Here is a 21,271-nt window from a genome sequence, read left to right as displayed (position 1 = left end):
TCAAGAAAGTCCACCCTCCCTAATCTCCCATTCTCCCACTGCTCTACTCATTCTCAGCAGGTAAGTTTACATGTTAATTCAGGAAAATAGAAGATATCAGAAAACTTTTCTCTCATCTACCTGCTACAAAATATACAAATGTTCTAAAAAAGAGCTGTCCTTTCTCTTATTTAAGGCCAATAACACCACTTAATCTGTGATTCTTATCCACTCGTCTTTTCAGCTATGAATTGTCATGTTTCTTCCTTAATATTAACCTTTTCCATAACTGAATACCTCTCATCAACTTAAAATAGTCTGCTTTTACACCATATGGTCCTGACCCATGCAGTCCTCTCTCCGCTTTATACTTTGATTTCAGTTAGCATCTGTGCACTAAGTATTTCTGAAAATGTTTGCAGTCAGACTTCTTTTATGAACATCAGACAGCATATCCAATGGCTTATGAAAGTAATTACCAATTAGGTGACTCAGACATATGCAAAACCAGATGCATAATTACCATCCTCCTTTCCAAAACTGGTCCTCTCAGAGAATGTCAACACCACTGTGAGAAACACACTCACTAGCCCAAATTCAATAAGTGGACACAGAGACAAAGAGAATAGCGGAGCAAAGCTTTAATGATGGTCTTGCAAGATCGGGTGTCTGGTGAGCAGGCACACCTGAGGGTGTTGGCGCCAAGTAATTTATTCCCTAGTACATGAGTCCCTTCCCTGGTTCCTCATTGGCTGAGTACTACAGGGTTCACATTCTTTCCTGGATGTCCTGTAAGCCAATTATATCCACATTGGGCCTTCTCTTACATTTGTCTTAATTTCATTGGTAGGTTTAAAAAAATTCTAACAGGTATAGCCAGGCCCTTACCAATACCACCCTCTCAACTCCCACTCTCAGCCTGAGAAGCTTCCTCATATATTTTCCACAGTGTGGCCCTTTGTTAATACCTTACTGTTAAAATGTTTAAATCTCCTGGTGGGAATAAATCACATTTAGGTTTTATGCTTTTTCTAATGCCACCAAGCCAGAAATCTAGAAGTCATCTGTGAGTATCTTTCTGTCCTTACTTCCAAAGAAAATGAATCATAAAATCTTGTCATTTTTATCTTCTAAATATCATTTAAAGTCATCTGCTTCTCTCCTATCTCTATCCTACTACTTCTACAAATTGCTTCTCAATAAATTCTAATCTGGCTTTTGTTTAGCACATTCTGAGAAAACTGCTCACTAATTATTGTCATGTCTAAAGAGAAGAGAGAATCTGCTGTCTGCAAGCTAGAAACCCAGGAAAACTGGTGGTGTGATTCATTTAAAGTCTGATGGTCTGAGAAGCAAGGGAGCTAATGGTATAAATTCCAGTCTAAGGGCAGGGAAACATGAGATGAAGTGTCCCAGCTCAAAGAGTCTTTTATTCTATTCAGGCCCTCAATGGATTGGGAAATGTTCACCCACATTGGGGTGGGCAATCTACTACTTAGTCTACTGATTCAAATGCCAATCTGATTCAAAAATCACTCTCATTACACACTCAGAAATAATGTTTAATCTGGGTACACCATGTCCAGTCAAATTGGCATGTAAAATTAACCATCACAAGTGGTATATTGTATTACTTTGAAGAGATACCAGATTTGACTTGGTGATAAATTGTTGCCTGTTTATAAAACAGGCTGTCCTATAATTGAACTATTTCTTTAAGTTATAAGAACCAATGAGAATAGTCACAACAGAATAATTTCAGGTGTTTACTAGTCTTGAGAAATAAAGAAATTAACGTGTTGTACTTTGTATGATTTGCTCAATAAATATTGATCTACTTTAATTATAGATATAAATAGACAAAAAGGCAAACAAAAAGATATGCTTTCCTCTTTTTCTTCACAGGGAGGCACATTGACTGCAATGTTGAAGGCTTATTTGAAAATTGATTAGTGGTTTTTGTCTTCTATAACTAAAAGAAAAGGATAATATTCATGTCAACACTAAGAGAATTTAACTGACACATTAAGCCTTTCACTTAATTTAGTGATTCTATCTTTAAATATATATTCTGTATGAGAATATGCCTTACACTTGTTTATGATAGACTGTCACATAATATTTTCACTTTAAAGCAACTTCCATCTGTTAAATCATTCAGCCTCTGGAAATTTTAATGAACCAAATATCACATAAATATCATGAATGTGTGTCTATTACATAGGAGTAAATTCTATTTGAAGCTAAAAGAGGTATGCTTTAGAGCATTTATTTGCAGACACAGCTTTCTTTCTTTCCTTTTCTTTTTACTGTAAAGTTTTCACCATGTTAGATGTGTTTTTATATGTCATGCCGTGTCATATAAGGCAACACAGGATTAATATCAAAGGAATATTTTTGCAGCTATTCAGAAAAAGAACAAAAAACACACAATTCCTTTTGAAATACAGTAATTCAAAGTGATAGTATGAATCAAGATACTACTCTTTAAATAATAAAATACAGTTTTTTACTGTTCACCATGTAAGAACTTATTCACTATGTAAGAATTTGTCCACCATGTAAGAACTTGTTCGTTATGCTTCAGAAGATTGGAGACTGATGAGAATTAGGCTGAGGGTGGATTAATGATTGTGCATTGAGCATTGACTCCCCTATACAGAATTTTATTGTTGTTAACAACCATTTGATCAATAAATATGAGAGATGCCCTCTCAAAAAAAATAAATTATGTTGCTGCTTTTCAAATCAAGTTCTTAACTGATTATTTATTGTATCCTACATGGTTGAAAATTCCAATAGCCAAGCAATTCAGATTTGATTTCCAATTTAGTGTATTATTAAATAGTATGATTTAGTTTAATGGTTAGCATATTATTCTATGGCTACAACTCTATCTTTCTGAAATTAAATTTGTTAGAATATTACTAACATAATTAGAGTGATAAATGACAACTATATTTACTGAGAACTATGGGCTTAAAGAGTGCATAGATGCCCAAAGACTATATGCCTATCCTACAGTTTTTTTAAACAATGTTCTAATGATATCACAATGACTATTATGGGTTGAATCATACCCCCCAAAAACAGATATGTTGAAGCCCTAACCCCCAATACCTCTGCATATGACCATATTTGGAAATAGAGCCATTGCAGAAGTAATTTGTTAAAATGAGGTCATACTGGAGTAGAGACTCTCATCCTCTATCACTAACATCCTTATGAAACACAGGCATGTGAAGACACAGAGACACAGGGACAGTGTCGTGGAAAGATGGAGGAAGAGATTAGAATAAGGCCCCTACAAACCAAGTAATGCCAAAAAATGCTGACTGTTAGGAGAAGTTGCAAGAGAGGATGGAAAAGATTCTTTATGAGCTTTCAGAAGGAACCAATTCTTCTGATACCTTGATTTTATACTTTTAGCCTCCAGAACTGTAAAAAAGTAAATTTCTGTTATTTTAAACTACACAGCATATGGTATTTTGTTATGGCAGTAGTAAAATACTAATACACTGACTAGTTTGAGTGTGTCAAAAACTGACATAATCAAACTGGACATGCATAATTATTAAATTTTTCTTTTCGGTGAACATTTGAAATCAATACTAATTTAAAGGTAGGTTAGTCCAATTGATCTCCTCAGTGGCAACCTAACTTCTATGTAAAAGAGAATGACCATGAACTGTGTTCTCTTTGCCAAATATACTTTCACCTGTGTCCTTTTAGGATCTCTGTGTGCATATTGAAAGAAATGAACTGGGCCTCCTGGTAAGACAACTTACTATTATAGTTCAACCGTAAGCAACTATAATTCTCCAATTCCATAACAGTACCTATGAATATAATCTAATCAAGTGTCAAGGATTATTCTGAGGAATGAAAGACAAAGGTCTTGTTAGATAATTTATAACTTGTTCATCCAGTGTGTAGTGTGTCTCTACAGTAGTACTGACTTTCTGCATAGCTTAACCACTTACACAATTAGAAATAGTACTGGTAATCTAATGATAATGTAATTGGCAAGTGACCAATATCAAAATGAACATGCTTTCAAAATTCACTTACGTGAAAAAATAAAACCTATAAGCTTTTGTCTATTAGCCTTTATTACTTAGAAGTAAAGATGGCAGAGATGTTGACCAGTTGTTTCAGGAGTGTCACTTTTTGTATAATCATAGCTAACAACACCTGGAGAGTGTTCTCCCAATAATAGACACTAAGATACGGATCAAACACAGCACACTTGACCTCTCTTTCCATCTATGGCAGACTAGATTCTGTGAAAGCAAATCTCCCAACAAAAATAACAGGAAATACATTTATTTGAAGGCATCAGAGTACTAATAAAACAATCAGAACTAGAGGATATAAGATTTAGGACAGGAGGAAAGTGCAAAGAAGAGATTCTAAATTTGGCCTTGTTTTTCCCCTGAGTCATTTTCCAATTTCTAAGTGGCAGTCTAGATGTTGGTATGGTGAAGGAGTTTGTTCCACGGCGTCACTAGGCTAGGAGACCACCACTGTAGCTCAGGATCCACCAGGGGGAGGTGCCTTGGTAAACATCTGTAGTTTTCCTGTTGGGAACCCTGAAGGGCTGGCTACTCCTTGGAAGTTAAGGGTAAAATGGAAATAGATAACCCTGCACAATAATTTAAATCCCATCAATTCAATAGCTCAACTCAGATAAGATTGAGTCGGCTGTACTGTATGTCTCCCAAGAGTAAATGGTCTCTAAAGCAAGATAAAATAATTCAGAGCCTCATGATTTTTCTTAAAATTTTCAGTCTTATTATTGGATTTCATTTTTTTTAATCTGGCAAAAAAGACTAAACAAAATAGCCAAAAATGAAGATAAGTATTTGTGTGTGTGTGTGTGTGTGTGTGTGTGTGTGTATGTGTGTGTGTGTGTATAGAGAGAGAAAGAGAAATAGATATAGAAACAAAGGAATTCAGAGCTTTTATGAAATGCTTCCAACTAAATAATGATTAATATATATAGATATACATATACATGTATAAACAAATACAAACATCAAGTGAAAAAATTAAATCATTATGAAGTGGTGTTTTCTGCATAGTTTAAAATCACTAAGCATATATACATATGACTTGCTTTGTATTTTATAGTGATGTACAGTATAGTACAATACAGTAGTCATATTTCATATTGAGAACGTGCCATGTTCTTTAAGCAAAACATATATAACAACTTGAAAAATTCAGTATGAAAAATAATGTAAAATACCCTAATAACAATTTGTATATTTATTACATACTAAGATTATATTTTTTATATTAGATTAACCTTTATTTTAAACTTTTAATTATAGTTGATAAGAAATGTTAAATTACATATGTGGCTTGAAGTATATTTTTATTGAACACTGTACAAAAGATACAGAGAGAAGATTATACATTCTTACCCTTCCTAGAATTAGTACAAAGGCAATATTTGTGTTAGGTAATTGTTATGCAGCAAAAATAAGTTTCCCTCTAAACTAACACCTGCAACAAGAATTCGAAAATAAAAATTAATAAAGTGACATCCTAATATTTTGTACACGAAATCTGTACTTGTGTAGTCTTTAAGATATAAAATACAGGATATATATTGAGTAAAAGTAAAAATGATCATAATGGCAAAGAAGCATTGAAAGGTGGTGGAAGATGAGGGAAAGTTAGATTATCAAAGGCCACATGTGCCATGAATATAATTTTTGAAATGGTCTAAAGGGCAGTGTGAAATATAAATAGTGGTTGAGTTCAAACATTTACATTTCAGCACTCCACGTTATAGCTAAGGTTGAGATCTGTCAAATAATTAATAAACATAATTAATTCTTCTACATTTTACATTGGAAAAAATCATTTTTCCACTATTCAGTTCATCATTTTAAAGACAAGGATATGATGAGTGAAAGTCTGTGCCCCCATTGTTTCCTCTCCAACAAGTGATCTTCATTTAAATCCCTGTAGAGACTTGCTGTTAGTCATTCATCTGTACTTTAGTTCTGATATCATAAATCTTTCCAATTCTTGGCATGATCCTATTACTAAAAAATCCAGTGTATATTATTTACTTCTTTTTTTAATGTGTTAATGCCTATAATGAAATGTATTGGCCAAATTAACTCAAAATTTAGAGACCTATTCCTTTAACTCAATATTCTTCCCAGTATCATAGATCATGCATGATTTAGAATTGTATAATAGAAATCAATCTCAAAACACCACTATTATTATCTGTAACATTGCTGTAACGTCATTGCTTTCTAATTAGAACACAACCTACATTGTTACTGCTTTAACTGAAGACCATTTTCTCAATCACTGAATTACACAGGGTTAGAGAGGGATAATGCTTATTATCTCTGTCTTCAATTTGCTAGACTTTTCTGATCTGCCACTACATCTAGATTAAAATAAATGTTAATGCAGTATGTTAACATTATCTTCAATCTTTGAGGAGATCTGATGGCTGAGATTTTATAATTATGTGCATCATTGCACCTCTCCCCATAGATCTTTGAGAACACAGCATTAAGCTGCAAGTTTCCTTTCTGCACATCCTGTTCCTTGGGTGGGGGCGTTTCTGCAAAGTTGTTCTGTTGCTCCATGTTTCTCATGCTTTTTCAAATGTCATGAACAAGATATAATTCCTTCTTCCTATCTCTGTTACTACAGAATGGGAAAAGGGATCATAAAAGAATCCACTTAATTTTTATTTTGACAACAGAAACAAAAACATAAAGTCCCTTCATCATTGTCCAATAAACTAACAATAGAAATGCTGGGATGTCTCAGAAAGGGGCTGCAGGCCGGCAGCTGTCCATTTATGGATGGTGCCTGCATGTTGTACCCCTGAGGACATAGGTACAGGCTGAGAGAAAGAAAGCAATGTGTCAGGAGTGGGGATCATGAGTAGCTGGGCAACTTCTTCATGTGACTTACTTGCACCTTCAGGGACTGCTCAAGCCTGATCTCATCTATCCCACTTCCATTTGATGATGATATGCTCCTGTATGTGCTGTTTTTATGGCTTAGTGTGTCATATAATGTCCAGTTCATAATGGGTAGCTCAGGCTGCATGCTAAGTTGATGACCCATGATTATGAGTTTAACCTCTACTAAGGCCTAGTAGCAGGCCAAAAGCTGTTTCTCTAATGGAGAGTAGTTATCTGAAGAAGGCAGCAGGACTTTGCTCCCAGATCCTACAGGTGTGCACTGTGATTCACCCATTGTAGCCTGTCAAAGGCTCCAAATAACATCCTATTTTCCACTGACACTTTTAGCACCACTGGACCCTCCAGATCATATGGCTGAAGTGGCAGAGCAGTGTGTGTGGCAGCCTGGACCTGCTGCAGAACTTTCTCTTGTTCTGGGTACCACTTAAAATTATCAACTTTTTGGGTCACTAAGTAAATAAAACAACTAAATGAGGTATGTGTTGCCTCTAAAGTCCAAAAGGTCCACTAGGTGTTGTGCTTCTTTTTTGGTTGTAGGAGGAACCAAATCAATAGCATGCATCCCTCATCTATAAGGGATACCTTGCCATGTCCTCATACATAGAGATTCCACTGAGGTTTAAGGTTCCTGAACTTTTGTCAGATTTATTTCCTACCCTCTGGCAAGCAAATGTCTATCTAATAAGTCTAGAATATTTACTAGTTCTTGCTCACTAGCTCGAGACAACATAATGTCTTAAATGTAGTGGACCAATGAAACATCTTGTGGAAGATTTAGGTGATCAACGTTCTTGACTAAATTATATGACTAAATTATGTCATATAGCTAGAGAACTGAAATACTCCTCAGGCAGGATGGTGAATGGCTTACTGACCTTAACAGCCAGGAGCAAACTATGTCTGGTAGTCTTTGCTTACAGAGATGGAGTAATGTGCATTTTTTAGCTTAATAAATAGTTGCATATCAGGTACCAGGGTATGTGTTAATTTGCTCAAGCAATGAAACCACATCTGGTGTATACAACAAGTACAATTTGAATCACTATCTGGTTAAGCTTATGATAAGACACTATTTTTCTCCAAGCTCTATCTTCTGCACAAACCACATAAGAGAGCTGAATGTGGATAAGCACCATGGGAATCACACAGTCCCTGCATCTTTCCAGCTCTTAATGATGGCACTAATCTGTAATCCATCCAGCAATGCAGTAATTCTTATGGTTTACTGTTTTGTAGGTAGAGACAGTACTAGTGGCTTCCACTTAGTCTTTCTCAATATAACAGCCACTACTTTACAAGTCAGGGAACCAATGTGTGAATTCCACCAACTGCTGAATATGTCTAATCCAGTAATGCATTCCAGAACTGGGGAATTGTATAGGTTTGGAGAGCTTCTGGATCCACTGTGTGATGGGCCAGAGCTAAAACTCCATTGGTCACTGGAGAGAGAGATTTAAAAAAATTGGCTGATATGCCCTTCTCTTTATTCTGTTTTCTTCCAAGTGATTTAAATGTTCATTATCCACATAGTACAGACATCATGTTATTCATTTTATATTGACTGTGGAATTTAGTTTTCACAATTCTCCTAGTAGAGATGTTAACATACTTATATGAAAAGTCTACTCCATTAAAGAAAAAGGTAGAAAAATTGCTGTAATTCACAAAATGTAAAGGGCAGAATGAAAACTCAAATTTGTCTTACTCAAAAATAAATGCTCTGTGTAATATATGATGCTACTTTAAACATACCCATGTCTATGTCTTCAACTCTCACACTGATAAAGTCTCAATCTGCACAATGATTTTCACACCCCTTCTGATCTTTATGACCACAATTCTAAACTGTCACCAGTCTGCATCATTTTAAGTCTCCTAAACTCAACCTCACTACATCTCCAACCCAAATACACTGCTTTCACCTTTTCAGAAGAAAATAAATCTTCTGAGATATCTTTAACCCCACAAGCCCATAATTCTAGACCTGATTTGGGAGGCTGGACAAAGCAAAATGGATTATTAGAACCCGAGTCACAACAAATCTCATCCAAGAATGTGAAATTAGATTAAGGCCTGAGATCCCACTGAGGGGCAAGCACACCTACTGGAGATACCAGACCAGAGCGAGAGCAAGTACATGAGAAAAAGAGGACGCAGAGCCCTGAATGTGGACCTTCTGCATGCAGTTTATTCACATCAGCACAAGCTACAGAAGAATATTTGGACTAGATTGTGAGGCAGGAGTCTACGGGCTGACCCAGATTCTGACTTTCACTTCAGTTAACGGCACTGACATACCCTCTGGTTACTCATGATGACACTCTCAGAACCAACTGAGAGCCCTAAATCTCTTTTGTCTTCCTGACCTGAACCAATTACATAATTTCCATGCAAACTGTAACGTTTTTATTATCTTTCTCATATTCAACTAACTCCTACCATCTTAGCTCATTTTTCACTTAGCCATTTTTCCTTGGCTTATTGAATTACCTCTTGGCTGGGCTTTAACTTATTTGTACAGTCATTGTTGATTTTCTGTCCAGTAACCTTCCCTGCTCTTATTTATTGCCGCAATGGTAAACACATCTTCTAATCTTCCAAACTGAAAACCTAAGAAACTTGCTTGCTCTGACTTGTAAATAAAGCAGGTGCTTGTTCCCCAATCCAGACACACACACACACACACACACACACACACACACACACACACACATGCACACACATGGAACAAGACATTTTCATCTTCATTGACAGTAATTGATTGTTAGCATGTGGCACCTGGGGCTATAGTAAATAAGCTGTGTCCTGAGAACATTCTGCTGACTCAAACAGGATAGCAGAGCAGAAATAGGAAAAATTCCTAAAACTTTTACTCTCCTAATCATAGGGGTGTGTGTGTGTGTGTGTGTGTGTGTGTGTGTGTGTGTAGTATATTGTATATTGTATAATATAATTGTAATGTATAATATACATGGCAATGTAATGTATAATGTAATACATGTATATGTGGATATATGTATATACAGATGTAAAATGCCCTTATATTTTTTAAGCCACTATCGGTGGAGCCACTCTTTTTTTCTTGCTACAGAAAGTGCTGTAATTGATAAACTCACAAGTCTTATATGTTTATACTACCTTTAAAGTCAGGCTGTTCAGGCATGGCAAATACATTTTCACTTTGCTCTTACTCTTGTGTTACCTCCTCTTGGGATGTCAGGCCCATCAACACAAATAGTCCCTTAACCAAAATCATTGCCATTATCCAAAGTTTAATCAAGAGACATTATCAAGCTTCCCTTTATTGCCCTAACCAGATTTAACCTTTCCATCTCCAAAATTTCCCAAACTCAGAACTTTGAATCCTATGAGACATTGCCAGTGTTGGCATGAAGTAATGTAGATTTCTACAGACCAGCATTTGCAAAGTCACTCTCCTATTTAGCAATTAAGTTAAGAGATTTCTTTAATCTCTCTTCCTCTCAGATCACTTGTTTTAAGAATGGGCATAATGATACTGTTTTAATGGATTCTTATGTAGATTAAATCCCAGTTCTGCCCTTACAGACTGTATGATTTTAAGAGAATCCTGTTTAAGTTTATGCATATGTAAAATATGGATAATAAGAACACTTACCTAATAGTATTTTGTTGTGGATTAAATGCGTTAATAGAAGTAAAACTCTTAGAATGGTTTTGGCACATAAAAAACACTGTTCACATTTTTTCTATTAATACAGGGACTGGTAATATGTTCTTGATAAATGCTAACTTTTGTTATTACGTTTTATATCATTTCTGAATATTGCAATTTGTTTGCTTACCTTCACAATGCCTCTATCATCACTATGAATAATTTGAATTTAGAAACTATCATACACATTGTTGGGCCATGTAGACCCTTACACTATGCCTATAGGAAGATCTCAGTAAATATTTTTAAATTATACTTATTCTTCAAACAGCATCTAACACAAAGTACAATATAGCTCAGAGAATACATCTTTAAGATTTACTGCCCCAGGTATTAAGAGAAATGAAAGCTGTCATTGAAGTGCTTATACAAATAACATAATTGAAGCAGTATAATTGCCCATTGATAAAGGATTGACTAAATAAATCATGGTTCTATTTGCCCAACAGAAAATCTGAAAGTTATCAAATAAAATGTTTTAAAATAAAGTTTTTTTTATTATTATTCAGGTATGGCAAGACCAACATATCAAGAGATGATTGCCATTGAAAAGATAACCTGTAATACTCATAGATCCCAAGGGGAGGGGGCAGGTGGGAGGTCACATGGGGAGCCCACACAGGGATGCACTAAAGTCAGTCAAAGGCAGAGGTGAGAGGAAAGCATGGTCATGAGTTTTTAATGTAGTTTCCTGGGGAAGGAAGGGGTGAGACTAGGTCCATAGACTTAGAATTGGCTAGTTTAAATGATTTCCACAGGCTCCGGAACATATGGGTTGTCTCTAGTTGTCTGGTTTCTGGCTCTGGGATGAGCCGGCCCTGAGGCAGTTATGGGTATGACCTGTGGACTGTTGGGTTTGCATATGAAATGCATACTTTCAGAAAATTTGTTTTCTATCCCTACAAATTAACTAACTCTGAGAAGGGCAATCTCTGCAAGGTAAGCAAGACCCCAAGAAATCAAAGCATCAAATACAGAAACAAGATAATGTATGTTACAAAAAGATAAATCCATACAGCATGGAAGGTTGTAATGAACTGTTGCATGAGAAAAGGATTAACCTGCAGCTCATCTGTAGTTATTCAGCATTTTTCCTACTGGAATGCCTAGAAACACAGTACTGACTCTTACAAAATGGGAATGAAGTATGTTAGCTTGTGATTTATGATGTGATGCTTAAAGTCTAAAAGTCATCTTTTGTACCAGCTTGCTTACAGAGTAGATTAAATGTGTGTAGTTGATGATATGCACCAGGTTTACTAAGTAACCAGTGGGGCATAAAGAACTCTTCTGTGAACTTGTGCTTTGGTCCACCTAAGACTAAAGTGTCTCACACTGGTGACTCACAGTTGGAAGACAGAGAAAGGACTCGGATCTGTATCTCTCTGGGAGGCATGGACTCTCTGGTCATTGCTTGGCTGTACTTTGTATCTTTATCACAAACAAGAGTTAGTGCATTGCCACTGATATAATGGTCTCCCTCAGATTATAGGGGCAAATATAATGAGGTCAAAAGTAAAATGGAATAATTATTACCAGTTTAGCTAGTAGTTTTAATAAACATCTAGATGTAATAGAGTTTGATACTGAACATGCATAATAAAATTGGATGAGTTAAGGGATTTAAATGCTTAGTAGATATCTATATATTCAATACCTGTTTTCTTACATTTAGACAGATTTTCATAAAATAATTGAATACATTTGTTAATGCCATGTAGAGTGACAATTTTAAACACATTCTAAAGAGTATGATTTCAGAAATGCTGTTCCTACCTGGAGTTGCTTTTCCTGTTTGTCCTATAGACTTTAGTTAAAGAACCTTAAAGGAAATTTTCCTAAACACTGAAAAAGTTATGGGGTTCAGATGTATACAGAACTCACTTTAGTTCATTTTAAATATGCACCTGCCCAAGGGCATTAAACAAACTTCACTGGCATTAGCATACACGTCTATCACATTTTTGAACAATATGAGGCACTTTTCCCCATTCACTACCTTACAGTGGCCTATAAAATAGGTTATAGAAACTATTGATTATCTTTTGCAAATTATGGATGATACCATTCCAAGTCTTTATTGTTTGCAATATAGTGTAATTTTATCTTTGAAAACATGTCCAACAACTCACTTTACCTCATCATGAAATAAAAATTAGATTGATATATATATTACATATATATGTATATAATATACACATATATATTACATGTATATGTATATAATATACACATATATTCTATCTGTAGCACTGAAAAACATCTGTATAAATAGTCAAAAAGTAAGTAAATTCATTAAATTTAATTACCATTTAGACTATTGCAATGGACTGGATGTGTCCCCCAAAATTCATATGTTAAAATTAAAGTCATTCACAAAACCAAATTAATTTTCTTGAGGTAATTCAAAACATGTTGAATCTGATATTAACTTCACAAGTACCCCTACTGAATTAAAAAATAGGTGATCCAAAGTTATTTATGTTTGAGACATCAGAATACAATGGAAAACAAAAAGTTAATTATTCAATGCATTAACTTTCTAGAAAGTATTTTTCCCCTTCTTATTAATTGTATATTTCCACATTTCAGTATTGAAATATTTTGATTAAATAATGATCCAGCATATGATCTGAAGAAGGTTAATAAGGACATGATACCTATACCTGAATTGAGCACATTATAACATTTATATCAAACCCATAGTAATTATTTAATTAATTTCTATTGAACAGAAAAATGAATGAGTGAATAAATTTTGTGTATGTGTGTGTGTGTGTGTTTGGATACTTCAATGCTTATGTTAATATTTGGCTAAAATCTTGTCTTTTTAGGAAAAGCTTAAATCAACGCGTGAGACTATAGCGGGGCTATCCAATGCGCAGCTCTACCAGAACTGCCCACAAAACTCCATCACCCTGGAGAAATTGCTTGAAGTAGCAGTGGGCATATAATAGAAGCTGGGTCACTGAGAATATGAAAATGTATTGGCAGGGTAATGAGACAGGAGGTAGTGGAATGGGTAGGCAGGACAGGGTGGCTAGGTAATGGTCAATGAAAACCCCGGTAACAGGCAACAAAAAGGGGAACTAAAGCACACAGCGAATAAAGAAACCACAGCCTACAACTGCCAGCCTGAGAAACAAGGGGGTTTTTCTGATCCCCTAGTCTAGTCCTAGAAACAGGTCCTAGGCAGCCATGAGGACTTACTCCTTGATGTGCTTACTACTGCCCAAACAGCATCCTCTCTTGGAGTCCCTTCTGATGAGAAGGAATCTTTTTCTTTTTCACTCCTCATTAAAAGCTTTTCTGGTTGCTCCATACTCCTGTCTGTTGGCCTAATTTTCATCACCTTCAAGACATGATTCCAGGAAAAACAGCATAGCATCTCAGCTGGTAACAGTAAGGGCACTTGTATTTCTGATTTTCTGGAATCATGTAGACCAGGTGAACTGGGAGCTGTCTTGCAATCTCATTGAAAAAGATTGAGAAAGAAACCAAGTCATAAAGAACACGAGAGAGAGAAAATGTGACTGAATGAAAAACAACCCTCCATCACTGGGTCCACCTATTCCTAATATCATTCTTTCAACTTTTAGCTACATAAGGCAATAAAATATTTTTTTTCTTTAACCTAGTTTCCATTAGGTTTCAGTCATTCCAGTGGCAACAACAATAAACAAGTTCTAATACAATTATCAAGTTTTCTGTACACGGAAATGCAGATATTCCTATTGGAAACATTCTTCCCCTAATTAAGATTAAGCAGTTTGGGAGGGCTTCAGCCACGTTTGCAAATAAAGAAACAAATTTATCGGATTTTCATGTGTGCATTCTATAGAAGCTGACTGTGTGAAAACAATTCTGATACCAAAAAGGCAGTTTTTAAGGAGATATTTCATACATGTTGTAGAACATATAATGAACCCACTTTAAATAATTCAGTACTGATGAAATGTATTGATAATTAATTGAATAAAAGCACATATATCAACATATTTTAGAAGGGATTTAGAGCATAATAAGTATTTATTTCTGATGACAACTTCAATTTTCTTACCTGAATTTCTCAATGAATGCCTTTATTTTCAATGCCAATGAGTTTGAAGGACTATTTTTAACACTTAGATTGGTGAAAACATTTAAAAAATAATGGTAATGAAATACTGGTTTTCTATTATAATATACTGCCAAACTTTTAAGTTTGGTCATTGGTTATTTCACAATTCTTGTTGGCTCTGTGATGAAGTGGAGAAGGAAATGAGGACAGAGTGTGAGAGAGGTGTGGGAAACCTTTGTCTTTGCCTGCTGTCTACTTAGCCTTATCTATGTGATCTAGATGATCTCATCTCTTATGCTCCATTTCCCCAGCTTGTAATTAAGTGGATTATGACTCCCAACAGCCTTTGAATTTAATTACAAATGCCATAGCATTGATAATTATTACCTGGAGAAATAAAGATGACTAAATGATACTGCGGGTCTTGTTGCTACAATGTCTCCATTTTTCTTCATCACCACACATAAAGGGCTCATGCAGTGTTAACAAACTTTCCACCACTTGATTTCCACTTTCTCAGTTCTGAAACATTTAAAACAATATGATTACATTTAAAGCAGGAAATTGTATCAAATCATGAAATGTCTCTCACCTTACTTAGAACAATACCACAATAAAATAAAATAAGTCGTAATGTGGCTTATTATTATCAAAGTGTTTTCTAAAATGGTGAAGAAGGTGGTGCATATGTTTAAGGTTTATTGCTTGTGTTTCAATCAGAAAGCTTATTTATTCCTTTTACAAAATTTCTACAAAATCAAATGCATCGAATAAATTGATGAATGAATCTTGAAATAAAACTGGAGATTCTTGGCCTGTTCCAAGTGGGCAGTACCCCAACTTCTCTGTCAATCTGTTCAGCTACAATTCCTTTTGTCATTGGATTGGGATCATTTTTCCCTTTCCAATTGTAGTGCTTTGAAAAAACACAACTGCAAGTGACCTAGAAGTAAAAACTTCCTAGTTCTCGTGATATTTTTATTATTCTAAGATATCTTAGCTTTTGAAAAAAAAAATAAACAAGTATCTACCATCATCCCTATATCTAGCTTAAAAACTATTAGTAAATTTTTTTATTTTATTATTGGGAAATGTAGTTTCATGCACACAGTCTTTTGTCCACCCACCTGGCTGAAAGGATGGGCCCTGGGCTTGGGCTACTTCCTCACCAAGAGTTTAAAGAGCCCGCACAGGCTGTGCCAAGTTTACCATCTTGTGTGAGGATATTTTTCCCTGTTCAAGTTCAGTGCATATTCTCTTGTTCTACTTCAGTGTGTGATCTCATGTCACCCTGAATAATCTGCTATAATCTGTCCTTCATGGGAGGGGACAGAGTCCTTTCAGCACAACACAGGAGGGTGTGCATAGGTGAACTGCCCTGCCCCAAGAGACCTGTTGGTCATGGAAACAATACCCACTATTGAAGCTCCTCTATGTAAGTGCAGCATTGTTCTATCCAGTGCCTGACTGTGTTGTATTTTTCTTGGTCATTGTGATACCAGGATGCAGTGGGAAGATGTGTTTTGATTTCTGTTTCTGGCAGTTAGCATAATGATCTAGCAATCCTCTATGTAGTTGGGAGTCCTTCCCTGGGACTGATAATAGGTGTACAATGTTCTATTCAGAAGTTTCTTTTTTAGTGATTTGTTCTGAAGATCCTTCTAAAAGTTGTTCAGTTAGTTGGAGTATACTTAACAATTATGTTATGGGCCAGATATTATGCTAGCAGTTAGTTATAACATCATTGAAAGAAAATACAACTACTGCCTTGAGAATAGTTGCATTCTGTTTGGAAGAGAATAAGAAAGCGAATAATTATAATTTGTTAAATACAGTATATTGTGTGACAAGTTAGAGTCATATCTTTCATTCATCTCTTTCATTTTCCTTGAGTGCAAATTGGCAGTACTGATAAGAAGGTATGCTTAAATTCAATGACACTAGATGGACATTAGATGTTTTAGAACACAGGTTCCATATTTGCAGTTTTATTTTCAAAACAGTAAACAAATATGATCTAACAGGGAAATCCATTGATAAATTCTATGTATTTTTAAATGCCATTAGTGTTTTCTAAACTTTTAGGTCCAATTTAACTGGTGTTAATATCATTGGATGCCAATTTTGCTGTTTCTTAAAAGATTTACTGATTAGACTCATTCTTATAAGTGAATGTTCACATCATTAAAAAAGAGTTAAATTACAAGTAAATGTTTGCACTGTCAGTGACATCTCTTAAAGACTATCTCTGACTTGTGTGTGCAGTGATACACATATGAAGAGATGGAGGTCTCTCTCATATACTACTACATCATCTAAGGCCTTATCATGTTACCCTATAATTATGGATTTGTTTATATCCATCTCCTAAGGCAGTTTCTTGCATCTATTTAATGATAGCTAGTGAAGGGGAAAAAAACCCCACAAAATAATTGGTTTATTATTTTAAAACATTTGTGTTAAATATATTACATCAATTATATTTTATAACATGATTATATCAATGGTTTTTATATTAAAATCTATGCTGGAATTGGTATTCTCATTCTAAACACCAAGTTCCTGGCACAAATTAATAATCAACAGCATAGTCTTATAGCATAAATAGTAAGAATGATAACTGGACCTAGAAATTACTGGATTACTTCATAGAACTTGGATAGCATTAACATGATGTCTCAACATCATATATTCAAGATCATATATACCCTCATACTTTTCCAATATGAATTTTATGAGCAGTATTTTTAAAGTAAAAGAAAGTAAATACAACCTTTATATTTTTAAATTTTTTTAACTATCCAATATATGATTGTTGGCTATGGGTACGATAGTTTACAGAGAACTTCTAGAGCTTATTATTCCTGCTTGACTGAAACACTTGTCCCTTGATTACTAACTCCCTAGAAAGATCCCTGTTAAATCAAAGCACTCCCTACACCTTACAATCAGTTTACTTCAGGGTAATTATTATGAAATAGATAATCTTGCAGTTCAAAAGTTATGAGCCAGATGTTCTTCAGTCACATTTCTTTACTTTGTATGAGCGTCCAGTATTTTGTGGCCTTCTCCCCTACATGACTCACTTTATACACATCACGTAGTCACCCATTTGGAAAATGCTCAGAATTACAGAGAATTTACATATCAACCAAGAAGTTGAACATTCCTTGACAAGGAGTGCAAGTTATCACGGAGATGCTTGCTTAACCATAGATAATTCTAAAACAGTCCTGAGGGTACAAGTCCAGGAAATCTGATCTAGCATTGACTGAAATTCTGCTTCACAGAAACAGTGTTCATAATTTGGGTAGTTCCCATAATAAGAAAACGCCTGATACAAAATATTGTAACCCTTATCATTCTTAGAATGAGTCATATAAGAGGTCATATTACATAGTTTGCTGAGTGTTAAAGTTCCAATTCTCTGATAAATATTCTTCTAGTAGTAGCTCATTCTCACCTTTGCTACGGGTTAGATGTACTTAAAGACCTCATTGGATGTGCTCTCACCTCTGGTAGGTAAGTGACCTACTCTATAGATCCCGGAATAGAAAAGGTTATTATCACCTTCTCACCTTCTTCATAACTGTTAATCTACTACTTCTGGCCTCTTCTCTTAATGGTCTTTCATGTGTCTACATCAATATACATCTTTGATTGTTATATTGTCACTTTCAGTGTGTGGAATGTGTCTGGAATGAAGACCCCTATACTCTGAGTTGCTGATGTGGCTTTTCCTGCAATTACATTACTCTTTGGCTTCATTTTTTTGATTTTGTGTTCTGTTTTTGTTTTTGCTAAAATGGCAAAGGAGAATAGCAGGCACCATTTCTATTTGAGATAAAGTTTATCTCATTAGCTAAATATTATTCTTTGTTAACATCCTCATCCAAAAATTTAACAATCTGGAGGCTTGGGAGAATAATCTACTTCCAAGCTCATTCAGATTACTAGAAGAATCCAGTTACTTATAGCTGTGAATCTGAAGTCTCAGCTTCCTTGCTGACAGTCATCCAGATGTTCTCAGCTCCTAGGGGCTGCTTACATTCTTCCTCTTGTGGTGCTTTTCATCTTCCAAGCAGCAAGGCAAGACAAGTTTTCCTCAGACTTTGAATCATCTACTATTTCTTCTGCTGTAAGCCAGAGAAAACTCTCTTTTTTTAAGAGCTCATGTGATTATATTAAACCCATCCAGTTGCCATACAACATAGCATAAGCACTGAAGTGATACCTCATCATATAAACACTTTCAGGAATTAGGATGGAATGTCTTTACTGGGGAGCAATTTAAAAATCCTGCCTAACTCTCTTGATGAGGAAAGTTACTTTGGATAAGGTGGTATAATGGTTAGAATCATATACTCTTGAGGTAGCTAGCCTCAATCCAGTTTTAAACACCAGTTCTCCTGTATTTATATCACTTGTTATTTTTGGACATTTTTATCTTCTATGAACAAGTTTCCTCATTTACAAAAGTGGTGAACAATAACAGTAATTCATAAGGCCACTGTGAGAATGAATGAGATGATGTTTAGAAATCACCTGGAACTTACTAAGCATTCCATAAAGGTTATAATAAAAATGATCATAAATAATCATAAATTATAACAGGGTATAAATTTATTAATAAATTTTTACATATAACATGTTTATATTTAAATGCATTGATATTATTCATGTTAATATATTAATAAATTATGATTATTTGTAATCATAAAAATATACATTTAGAGTTTTATCAAATAAATTGTAATAAAAATACTATTATTGCTTTATCAGATCTATAAAATACTACTTCATCTGCAAAATGCCCTTCCCCTATTTTCTCACTTGATTCTCACAACAACCTGGTAAGATAGTTATTAAAGTTGAATATTACTAACAAGTAGTTGAAGTAAGTAAGATTCAAACTTAGTTTTCTACATCTACATCTATTATATATTTTTCTCTGCATATTTATAAACAGACAGTAAGATACTTTTTTTTAGTTCACAGTTTGTAGGTTTCTGTAATTCCTTTTTTAACAATTAAACTGCATAAACAAATGCAAACAATTATTGCTTTAAAAAGTCTGTTATTCTCCCATTTTGTCCATATTTTTCTAATCTACATGATTAAAAATGTTTGAAAACTTTGCATCTTTAGGTGTTTTCCTGAATTTTTTTAAAATAACATTAGTGAAAATATTGTAATAGTATAAATTCATCCACTTCATATTAAGTAGGACTACATCATTAGCATAAATTAGAATTGTAATTTTAAGTAAAATGATGGATACATAATTTCGTATTTCTTTTCTTATCCTTACTAGTTGGTCTATAAAATATCAATGTCAATAAATATTGATTCAATAGAAAATCTTGTAGTGTTTTATCTTCATGCTTTCCTGATTTTATGGAAGTCTGTGAATGAGTTGAGTTTAACCTGTAATATTTGTAATAATAATAATACTTACTTTTATCTGGCTGTGGGACCAAAATTACTAGAGATCAGAAGCCAGTCACCCAGTAGGAGATTAACTTACACAGAAGGACCTAGCTAGTGGGTTCTGGAGCTATAAAAGAGGCCCCTTGGCTGCCAAATGTGTCTACCATGCCTCCAAAAGCAGGAGAGTCTTAATAGTTATTAAACTTTTACCATTTCAGGAACTTCCATTTTTCCAAATTTAGGACTATTTTTGAATAACTGTGGATAATGGTGGGTACCTTTTTATATTGTAACCTATTTTAATAATCAATTAAAACCTATTTAATTGAAAGTCATAAATTTTTTGCCTTTAAGAACTTTTTTAGTCAATTATATTTTTATAATTCAGTTGGTATTTTAAATATACATAATGTCATGAAACATTTAACTTAGGATGTTGTTTGATTATATAATATTCATAAAGCACTAAGCTAAATTACACATTTAACTTTATAGAGTCTTAAAATAAGGCTATGTGATAGTTATTATTAATACAATTTACATATGAGGAAACTGAGATTTAGAAAGTCTAAATAAATTCTTAAAATCACATACCTGGTTAGTAGAAAACTAGGATGAAGTGATTTCCTTGAATGTCGAGCCACAGATCTCAGCCACTCTGTTATGCAATTTTGCTTAAATGGTGTTTATAACTAGAATGACCTTAAGTATTTTTTTTCTGGAATACTTGTTTATATCTGTTACCCTGGCTTAAATATAATGTCACTTTATATTAACATTTTTCAGTTTACTTAATATATTTAAAATATACATCATTGTCTATTGGGACTAACATAAGTATTTCTTGGTTAAACAGATTTCATTTCACTAACCTGTATTTTACTGAATTTTGTCATGTTAACTTCTAGAAAAAGCATGGGCAAACACACTCCCATATGAAGCTAACACTTCAGCAATTTCAAATGACACTAGGTGCCAAATGAGGTGAGATTTTGAAGAGCAAATGTTAAAGCAGTATGCATCCTTTCACCTAATACACATTCCCATGGCCTCAGACTCCCTTGGAAAAGAACTGGAAGGCTATGGGAGAAAATAAAATCGAGTGTCTCTGTTTGACTTAGGAGATGGCGAATCAAG

The 21,271-nt window shown here is 34.5% G+C and overlaps 1 long non-coding RNA gene across 1 annotated transcript; it reads right to left on the bottom strand.

The window, feature by feature from the left end:
* Nucleotides 1-614: 614 nt before the first annotated feature.
* LOC118912229 (uncharacterized) lies at nt 615-19,742 on the bottom strand. The gene is made up of 4 exons (XR_005024734.2): nt 19,686-19,742; nt 18,676-18,840; nt 15,092-15,226; nt 615-1,951 (listed from the first exon to the last, which is right to left on the bottom strand). It is a non-coding gene; the product is annotated as an uncharacterized LOC118912229 (long non-coding RNA).
* Between the last annotated feature and the right edge of the window lie 1,529 nt (nt 19,743-21,271).

Source organism: Manis pentadactyla, chromosome 1 (assembly GCF_030020395.1).
Source record: "Manis pentadactyla isolate mManPen7 chromosome 1, mManPen7.hap1, whole genome shotgun sequence".
Classification (NCBI taxonomy): Eukaryota; Metazoa; Chordata; class Mammalia; order Pholidota; family Manidae; genus Manis; species Manis pentadactyla.
This window is presented reverse-complemented; position numbering and strand designations above follow the sequence as displayed.